This window comes from Camellia sinensis, chromosome 2, assembly GCF_055761805.1.
Source record: "Camellia sinensis isolate YWXY chromosome 2, ASM5576180v1, whole genome shotgun sequence".
NCBI classification, from domain to species: Eukaryota; Viridiplantae; Streptophyta; class Magnoliopsida; order Ericales; family Theaceae; genus Camellia; species Camellia sinensis.
Genome location: NC_138962.1, coordinates 31051127 through 31061527, shown reverse-complemented (window position 1 = coordinate 31061527; position 10401 = coordinate 31051127).

Sequence of the window (10401 nt, the reverse complement as noted above, 5' to 3'; positions counted from 1 at the left end):
AGTGTGTCCACCCCAGCAAAGTAGAAGCATTCTTGTTCGAAATACACGAAGAGGTGTGCGGAAGCCACCAAGGAGGAAGATCGTTAGCTTACAGAGCCATTTCGCAAGGATACTGGTGGCCATACATGCAGGCAGACTCGGAGAAGTATGTGAAGAAGTGCGAGAAATGTCAGAAGTTCGCACACCAAATACATCAACCAGCCAGAGAGCTCCTACCATTGACCAGTCCATGACCCTTCACCATGTGGGGCTTGGACATAGTAGGACCACTTCCAACAGCGTCCGGAAACAAGAAGTTCTTTTTCGCAGCAACAGACTACTTCACAAAGTGTGTAGAAACAGAAGCATTGGCATCAATCAAGAAAAAAGATGTGAAGAAGTTCGTCTGGCAGAATATCATTACTCGATTCGGCATACCTAAAGCCTTAATATCAAACAACGGCACCCAGTTTGATGGCAGAATCTTTACAGGCTTTTGTGAAGAATACAAGATAGAATTCTACAATTCTACACCAGCATATCCTCAAGCAAATGGCCAAGCAGAAGCATCAAACAAGGTTGTCTTTGATGGACTGAAGAAAAGGTTAGAGAAGGCAAAAGGCAAGTGGGCGGAAGAGCTTCCTCATGTTTTATGGGCTTACCGCACCACATCTCGACGATCGACAGGAGAAACACCATTTTCCTTAGCCTACAGCATGGAAGCAGTAATCCCACTGGAAGTTGGCCTCCCCACAATTAGAAGCGAAAACTTTGATCCAGACTTAAATGGAGAAGCCATAGCATTGGAGCTCGACCTCGCCGAAGAAAGAAGAGAAAGAGCACTAGTCCACATTGCCTCATATCAACAAGAGTTATCCAGGAAATACAACAAAATAGTGCATCCAAGGCAATTCAAGATCGGAGATTGGGTGCTGCGCAAAGTGATGGGAAACACCCTGGTGCTAGGAGATGGCAAGCTAGGGCCTAATTGGGAAGGTCCTTACAAAGTGGTTGGGTTAGCAGGCAAAGAGGCATACCACCTAGAAGACAAGGACGGCAAAGCAATCCCGAGGCCATGGAACACCGCCAATCTCAAGTTATTTTATTTTTAGCTTTCCTCTTCCAAACATGTGTAATTTTTTCTTTCCTCAATAAAACAAGTCGATTCTTTTCAGCATAGTTGTTTTCTGTAAAAAGTTAGTTTTAGTGACGTTAGGAACACTTCAAACATTTTATTCTAAGCTGGCTGGAAAAACCAACTTAGAGGTTGGCTGGATTAAACCAACACCCCTCCTAAGCCCAGGATAAGGATCCAGGCTGCAGGATGTTTGGTCAGAATAACCAAACACTTTACTTTAGGTTGGCTGGAAAAACCAATCTAAAGGTTGGCTGGATTAAACCAACACCCTTCTTAAGCCCAGGATAAGGATCCAGGCTGCAGGACGTTTGGTCAGAATAACCAAACACTTTACTTTAGGTTGGCTGGAAAAACCAATCTAAAGGTTGGCTGGATTAAACCAACACCCTTCCTAAGCCCAGGATAAAGATCCAGGCTGCAGGACGTTTGGTCAGAATAACTAAACATTTTACTCTAGATTGGCTGGAAAAACCAACACCCTTTCCTAAGTCCAGGATAAGGATCCAGGCTGCAGGACGTTTGGTTGGAATAACCAAACATTTTACTCTAGATTGGCTGGAAAAACCAATTTATAGGTTGGCTGGAAAAACCAACACCCCTCCTAAGCCCAGGATAAGGATCCAGGCTGCAGGACGTTTGGTCGGAAAGACCAAACATTTTACTCTAGATTGGCTGGAAAAACCAATCTATAGGTTGGCTGGAAAAACCAACACCCCTCCTAAGCCCAGGATAAGGATTCAGGTTGCAGGACGTTTGGTCGGAAAGACCAAACATTTTATTCTAACTTGGCAGAAATAACCAATTTAGAGGTGGCTGGATTAAACCAACTGTTAATACTCTTTAGCCGAAGTACGGACATCGGCTAAAAAGTAGTTGGCTGGATTAAACCAACTCTTAGTACTCTTGAGCCGAAGTAAGGACATCGGCTAAAGAGTGGTTGGCTGGACAAAACCAACTTAAGGATGACCAAATTAAACTCTTATTACTCTTCAGCCGAAGTAAGGGTTTAGGCTGAAGAGTAATTGACTGAATTAAACCACTCTTGGTACTCTTCAGCCGAAGTAAGTATATCGGCAAAAGAGTGATTGGCTAGTAAGGTCAGTCAGATGGCACAGCTAAGACCGAAATAAAGTATCTCGGCCGAAAAATAGTATGCTTCAAGTTGCAGTTAGAAAGCATGCTCAAACAGGAAAGTAAATCAAAATTACAGTTGGAGCAATAGAAGTCATTAAAAAGTCATTACAGGTACAAGCATACAGATCAAACCGGAATAACAGTTAGCGCAAAAGAAGATGATTCTCATTAATCAAGTTCAAAGCGATTACAAGGGAGGGGCTCCCAGCCCGGTTACAAGTCAAAGCAAAAAGAAGAAAAAGAAAAAAATACAGAATCAATTAAAAAGGTCTTCAAGATCGGCTTCAATACCAACTGGAACACCGGTTGCAGATGGAAGATCAGTCTCAATAGCAACTGGTAGCACGGTGTCAGTCGGCGGCTCAACAGTTAGGTCTTCAACCATTGGCTCCAACCGAGCTGATTGATCGTTGCCTTGCTCGTTGACTACCAGAGTAACAGTTGGCTCATTTTCTTCATCTTCATCATCTGAAGCCTGCAAAAATTGTTGTTGGACAGAAGCAGCATACTCCGCTAGTGAGGCTGGAATGAAATACTGAGGAGCATTGTAGACCTCGGTTTCGGGCCCACAGCCGAGCTGCTCCACAGCACTTCTCCAGCCGCACTTGAAAAATAAGTCCTTCGCTGCCTCACATTGTGCAATGTAGAGGCCCTCCGCCTCCTTGAAACCTTCGGCGTTGATACCATCCACCTTCTTCTTCATTTCAGCGATCTCGGCGTCCTTCTTACCTTCAAGCTTGACTAGCTCACGAAGGTACTTATCCTTCATCGCAGCTAGGGCCTTTTGCTTGTCTGCATCGACCGAGGTAACTAGTCCGGTCAGACGAGCTACCTCGGCCTCTAGCTCAGCCGTTTTCTGGTAGGACTCATTCAGCTCGGTTGTTTTTGCTTCAACCTCTGCTATGGCTTGCCTTGCTGTGCTCCTGAGCTCCAACACCTTTTTATGCTCAATTTGGCCCTTTTGCACGGCCTGAAAAATAAACTAAAGTCAAAAATCGAACAGAAAGTTGGTGATATTTAGAGAGACAAGAAGAACAACTTACCAGGATCATGGATTTCGTGGCCGAGCGGATGGCGTTCAGCTTGGTCAAGTTCATGTGGTGCTCCATGTCAGCTGGGAGGCACACACTCTTGGCAAGGTTAAAAACCATCAAATGGTCTTTTTCAGCAACAACTGAATCAGTGTCCTGAATATCACGGTTCTGGAAAGTCAGTTTGGGCGCCCATTTGGAAGAGTTGGCTCGGTCGGCGTGCTTCGGTTGCGAGCTCGGTGGAAGGCTTGGTGGCAGAGTGGTTTCGTCTTCATCAACTAAGCGTTGTTCGGCCTGGGTACTACGGGCGCGCTTAGTTCGGCGTGATGAGGAGGGTTGTTGTGATGGTAGGGCCACCACGGTTTCTTGTGTTTGGTTTGGTGGTGGTACCTCGGCCCTGTTAGTCTCGGTCAAGAGAGCCCTGACTCTGTTCCTTTTGGCCATCTCTTCTTCAGCAGTCAGTGGGATTAGTATAATTTGTGGCAAGGTTGGGTCCGGTTCGGGAGCGTCCTCTAACAAAAAGTCAGTTACTCTAGCTTTTCGGCGGCCACTGTACCTGTATGTCGGTTCGAAATTTAGAAGTTTGGCCCAACTTCTTTCTGGAAAACGAAGTGCGACGCAGATAGTGTTCAGGTTGGGGTAACTGTACAGGGATTGAAGATGGGCTGAATCTGCATAAAGAAGACAAACTGTTAGTTCGGTTCAGGAGCAGGTAACCGAAATAAAACAAAGCATGCCAACAAACCGAAGTAATTATACCAGGTTCTCCTTTATTCCAGTTTATACTTCGGCCAGGGATCTGGGCTTGGTGGTCTTCAAAATTCCAAGATACCCAGAAAAAATCGTCATCGTTTAAGTCTTTATTCGGCGTATCTTTTATTATTTTTTTTCTACGACGGCGTATCCTAAGGTAGTAGACCCAGCCGTCATCTTTGGAGCCAATGGAGTATTGGTGGAATATTTCTGCTAGACCGAGGTTAAGACCGGCTCGGCAGTTTAGTTCGGCTATTCCCATTATTATACGGTAAGAATTGGTGGAAAGCCGAGTTGGGCATATTCTGGCTTGTCTTAGGAATTCGCAAATCAAGGGTTGAACGAGGAATCTTAGTCCGGTTTCTATTATTGATAGGAGGGTGAAAGGTACATAGCCCTCTTTTTCCCATGGAACGATATCTTGTTCGGCCAGAATGAGTTGGACGTCGTCAGGGATGTTGTAATCCCTTCGAAATTCGGCCAGTCCACCAGGGGTTTCTACCAAAAACCTATACTTCCCCATTTATTTTTTAAGTTATGGATAAAATTAGTTCGGTCACAAAATTGTGCTCAGTAGCTCGGTTGAGCGCGCAGTGGAGTGCCTAGGCAACCTAAGTCTACAAAGTGGAAAACAAAAGGGTTAAGCATAGATCATTGGACCGTGCTACAAAATAAAAGCAAGAATAGGAGTCCTACTTCGGCTATGTGGGATGCTACAGGTTCTGTCTCGGTTTCAACAAGATGCTTGGTAGCTCGGATTGAGCAGGGGGTTCGATAGCTCGGTCTTGGCGAGCGATTCGTTATCTCGGTTAAAGAGAAGGCTATGTTAGACCGGTTGAGCCTCTAGGGGCAGCTTTCTGAGTTCGGTCCAAAAATTTAGAAAGCTGGTTTAGCCCCAAAGACCTAGCTCGGTCGAAAGTTAAGGTTTCCAGTATGCTAAGTTCAGACTTAGTTCGGTTTGTTTATCCCGGCTGAGGTAAATCAGAGGATGGTTTGACTTATTGAAATTGCTAGTATGAATATGAAGTGCTAGCTCGGTCGTATACTTAGATTAGTGTGGCATCAACTACAAACTACTTTTTAGTTCGGTTATATTGTAATTTTGGATCAAACACAGTGTTCTATAGACTACTTCATGAAGTTCAAGTGGTTCTTAAAAGGTTTTTTTTCCAGAAAAATGCAGAAACTAGCAGGAAAAAGTGTTTTTCAAACATAGTATGCTATGGATTATACAAAAGCAGAAACAAAAATAGAGAAACAGATTTATGATGCTTACCAGGTCCAGAGGCACAAGAAGATGGAAGTGGAAGTAGCAACAATAACAAGAACACGCAGCTTCTTCGAAATACAAAAAACAGTAAGAGCTTAGAAGAGAGAAAAGAGAGAGAAGAGCTTGAAACAGTAAAATGATTGATGAGGGTGATTCAAAGGACGAAAGTGTTGTTTTGGGATATAGGAAGGATGAAAACGCGCGGGACTATTCAAATTTTACGGAGTACGAGAGCGGCGCGACAGCTGCAGTAAGCTAATACTAGCATGCCACGTGTCATAGGGATGAGAATCGATTCAATTTCTTTGATTGAAGGAACGTTGTGACCGGACAAGCACAACTCGGCTTAAGTTTAGCTCGGTTGGAAGGGTTAAAAGTATATACCTCGGCTGGAAAGGCTAAAGGGTTTTTTTAGCTCGGCTGGAAAGGTAAAACTTTAGCCCGGTTTATAGACAGGTAATCTCTATCATGCTATGCAGATGGAATTAAAGGGCAATTGAGAGGGTAATTTATATACAAATTGGGCCGAGCTGGGCCTTTATGGGCCTCAGTACGAAGGGCTGAGTAAAGAGATCATAAAGTTACTCCGGTTTTGAAGAGGCTTAAAGTTAGCCCGGTCTCAATCCCAGAAGGTAGACCGGTTCGAGGGACTCTTGATGTTAGTCCGGTCGAAGGACACTTTGTAGTTAGACCGGTTTAAGGATACTTTGAACTTATACCGGTCATGGCGCAGTGAAACAAGATTGGTCTAAACCTTGATAAAGATAGTTCGGTTTTGGGCATACATGGTTTGTAGAAAACTATGGACAGAGAACCGAACTAGGTATGGTTCGGCTAAGCATAGTCATGATTACTTCGGTCGTATGGTAGGTCGGCCATGGAAGAACTATCTCACTTGGTTTAAGCAGTGAGGGGGGGTTGAAGGATAAGCATTATCCTTCAGGAGTATGAATCCTAGGAGGACTCTGCATGGAGGAGTAAAAGTCCTACTAGGATTGTGCCACGCAAAACCTATAAAAGCTCACAAACATCACCTATGGAGAGGTAACACACAACTTTGATTCTCGAATTCACAGAGCTTCTTGTCTATTTGTCTGTTTTTCTGACTTAGGCATCGGAGGGGTTTCCGGCACACACCCGCCGGCTAGCTCACGTTTGTGTTTTCAGGGAGTAAAGCGACGTCGTACGGAGGAACGCAGACTTGATCAACAGGATTATACGAGAAGGTTTATTTCTTTCCCGTACAACTTCTATGAAATTTCTTCATTATTATTTATTATATTAAATCCAATTGTTCTCGGTTTTTTTTTCTTTTAAAACCATATCTTAACAATTTATTAAAAAATAAAAAATAAAAAAAGGGTAAATTACATTGACACCTCTTAAGGTTTTTGTTTAATACAGATTCCTCGCTCACATTTAAAAAATTACATTTCCCTTCATCAGGTTTATAATTTCATTACAAATTGTCTTCTGGATTGCTGATATCACGCTCTAAAATTTTCTAAATGACCATCTTGTCTTTTTATGATATTTTTTGTATAAATTTATATATATGAATATAATTTTTCATTTTTATTTCCATCATTATATCTAAATTAGATCAATTTAATCTAGATATATTTAAAAAGTATAAAATTTGTATCAAAATTTTTTTAAAAACTCCATTGAATACAACAAAATAAGATAATGTATCGAATTTTTTGTTTTGTTTTGTTTGTTTGTTTGTTTGTTTTTTTTTTTTATTTTATTTTATTTTATTTTTATGTATTTGGTGAATCAAAAAAAATCACAAAACATTATACTTCTTATGTATATCTAGATTAGGTATATCTAAAAAAAAAAATGTTTAAAATATTTTAAAAAATCAATAAAATAAAAAAAACACGAATTTTTTTTAAAAAAAAAAACTCAATTTTTTGTGCGAGTTAAACTAAAAAAGATTATTATTATTTCCCTTGAAATGACCTGAACAAAATATATGTATTATTTTATTATTTTATATGTATAAAGGTTAAAGGATAAATATGTCATTTTAATTCGACAAGGGGGTAAGTGTAATTTTTGAAATGTGAGGAAAAAATCAGTATTAAATAGAAATTTTAGGGGGTGTCAATGTAATTTACCCATAAAAAAATACAATTGCAAGTTTTGCCTCTGGCCTTGTTTGGGAAGTTGGCTATTTTAATAAGTTATTTTAGTTTTTAGTTATTTTAATAAGTTAAAATTTTTGTGTTCGAGAAGATAGTTGCATTTTTTTATAGTTGGATGTGATATTTGTGAGAAAAAAGTGAAATAATTATAAATTTAGTATGATATTTTATCTTATTAATTATTTTAGTTTATTTTAATTTTTTTTTTGTAAATTTTAATTAAAAAAAGCTAAAAGTTCACTTGCCAAACCAGGCCAATTTAATGAAGTCACCAATAGAATAGGATGAGAATTGTGAGGGCAAAAGTTAATAAACACAATCGAATCTTCGGAGCGCTCGAGAAAAATTCAAAAAATTAGATTAGAAAATGTTATAAGTTTCAAATTTTTTATCAAATGAATAATTAAATGTCTTGGGTGTAGAGTTTATAAAAAGTGGACCAGATACTATGTAAGACATTTGATCATTTATTTAGTAGAAAATTAATATCTCTATCATTATTCAGTTGGATTTAATATAATAAATAATAATGAAGAAATCTCATGGAAGTATTCAGATTCAAAGGGCCATTTTCACAAATTGGTTAAAAATTAATTTTTTAATTTTAATTTTTTTTATCACATTATTTCCGTATATTTTTACATATTTTCTTTTAAAAAATAAAAAAATTAACTTTTAACCAACTTGTAAAACCAACTCAAAATATTTGTCTATCCTTTTCCTCAACTTTTGTAAGGGTTTCGGCAGCGGGGGAGTCGCCAATAGTGTAATGCAGTGAAAACAGTGAAGGATTAACCATAAATAATAGAGTAATGTTAAATATTTTAAAAATTTTATCAAATGTTTTACATAGGTGTAAGCCCACACAATATGAATCACATGTGAGCCTTACACCAATAGGAGATCATCTCCAACCCACTAGGCACATGATGCTTGTTAGTCAAAATGCCTAATGTGACTCACTTTTTTCAACTCCAATGCACTAGGCATATGCTTAGGCATTTTGGCTCAGCTCACATTCACTAGCTACATGTAGCTAGCCTTCAAGGCTAGGCAAAATGTATTTAATCATTAAGATTATTTCCCTCCATCTTTGTTGCTGACGTGGCATTCTATAAAGTTAATAGTATTTGGATGAATAGCTAAAATAAAGAGCATGGCTGGGGTAGAAACATGAAATCGTTGATAGGCAAAATAAAATGTATACTTTATAGTAATATTTAGATAGGTAAAATGCCTACTACCATTGGAGATGCTCTGAGACATTTGATAAAATTTCTGACATGTTTAACATTTTTCGTAAATAATAATCCAATGCTACAAGTGCATAAGATATAATTTACTCTAGGGTGATGTGGCAGTATTTTAGTGTTGGCACAAAGGACCGAGACAGAAAACTGGGACTGGAGATCCCAACCCTTTATACTCGAATCAAATGAAGCCCGCGAATCAAATGTAGCCTTAAAAACGTCCCAACAAGAATGGATTAAAAAAATCTGAAAGCCACGTATTATCAAAAGTGACACTTCTATTACAAACACAATCCACCAGAACTTCCTACAAAAATATATTCCAACTAAGGAACGTACGTAATCCCTTTGATTTATCAAATCTATTACTAAAAAATAAATAATTTATTTTAAAAAAATTTATTGTATATTTTTTTTCTTAGAGATGAGTGCAATAAATTGAAAAAAAGTCCATCTCTAAATTTAAAAAAGGCAGTGCTTCTTTCTAGTAAATCATTTGGACTGGTGGTATAGTTTGAGTTTGTGAGGCTCATTATGAGTTATATTTTCATAATTCAAATGGTACATTTTGTTATATTTTGTGTGTATATCATTTATAAAAAAAATTAAATTGATTTGACATTTATAATCTATTCATTTTATTGCACTTGTACAAAAAAAAAATAAAGGAATGATTTATTTTTAAAAAAACATATTGATGGTGATATTTTTTTTTTAGACAAATGTAATAAAATTAAGTATTTACAATTATCAGATCAATTTAATTTTTTTAATAGATGATATGCACGTAGAATCCGATAAAATACATTATTCAAATTATCAAAACTTGACCCGTGATGAGCTTCAGAAACTTAGACAACACTTTTTTTTTAATTTAGATTTGAACTAGGGGAAGCCCAACCCATTAAAAAATGTGAAACATCATTACACTTAGTTTGGGCTATTTTGAGAAGTGGGTTAAAATTCACTTTTCAGTTTTTAACCCACTTTTCTCTCTTACAAAAAAGTTAAAAAGCAGTTTTTAACCATCTTTCCAAAACATTTACTATTTGTTTGGGTATTTTTCGTATTTTATGACAATTTTTTAAAATAAGAGTATTTAATGACATTTTAATATAATAAAAAACAAAAACAACAAAAGCAAAACTTATTTAAATAAAAAATGATTTTTAAAAAAAATTAAAATTGAAGTTTTACCAATATCACTGCAACTACCATATCACCATTAAACATTAAAAAAATAAATTCCGTCCAAACAAATATATTTGGGTAAAAATTTAGATAAATTATAAATACACTCTTGAGATTTGATTAAAATACAAATCATTCCCTGTGATTTTGAAAATTACATTCTACCCCCTAAGATTTCTCATGTCATAACGAATCACCTATTTTATTAATAAATCATCAAATCAATTAACAGTTTTTAAAGATGTTAAAAATATATTTCAATTAATAATTTAAGTAATTTTATTATTGTATAGAAGAATAATTATGAATTTTATTTTTTTTAATTAATTCTATTAAATAAAAAATTCTAATAAAAAAATATTTATATTTTTTCAAACTATGAACAACAATCTATATTTTAAGTAAATCTCATCAATTGTATTTATAACCAATCCTAAAAATTTGGAAGTACGTCTTTGTACAATTATTTTATTATTATTATTATTATTATTATTATTATTTT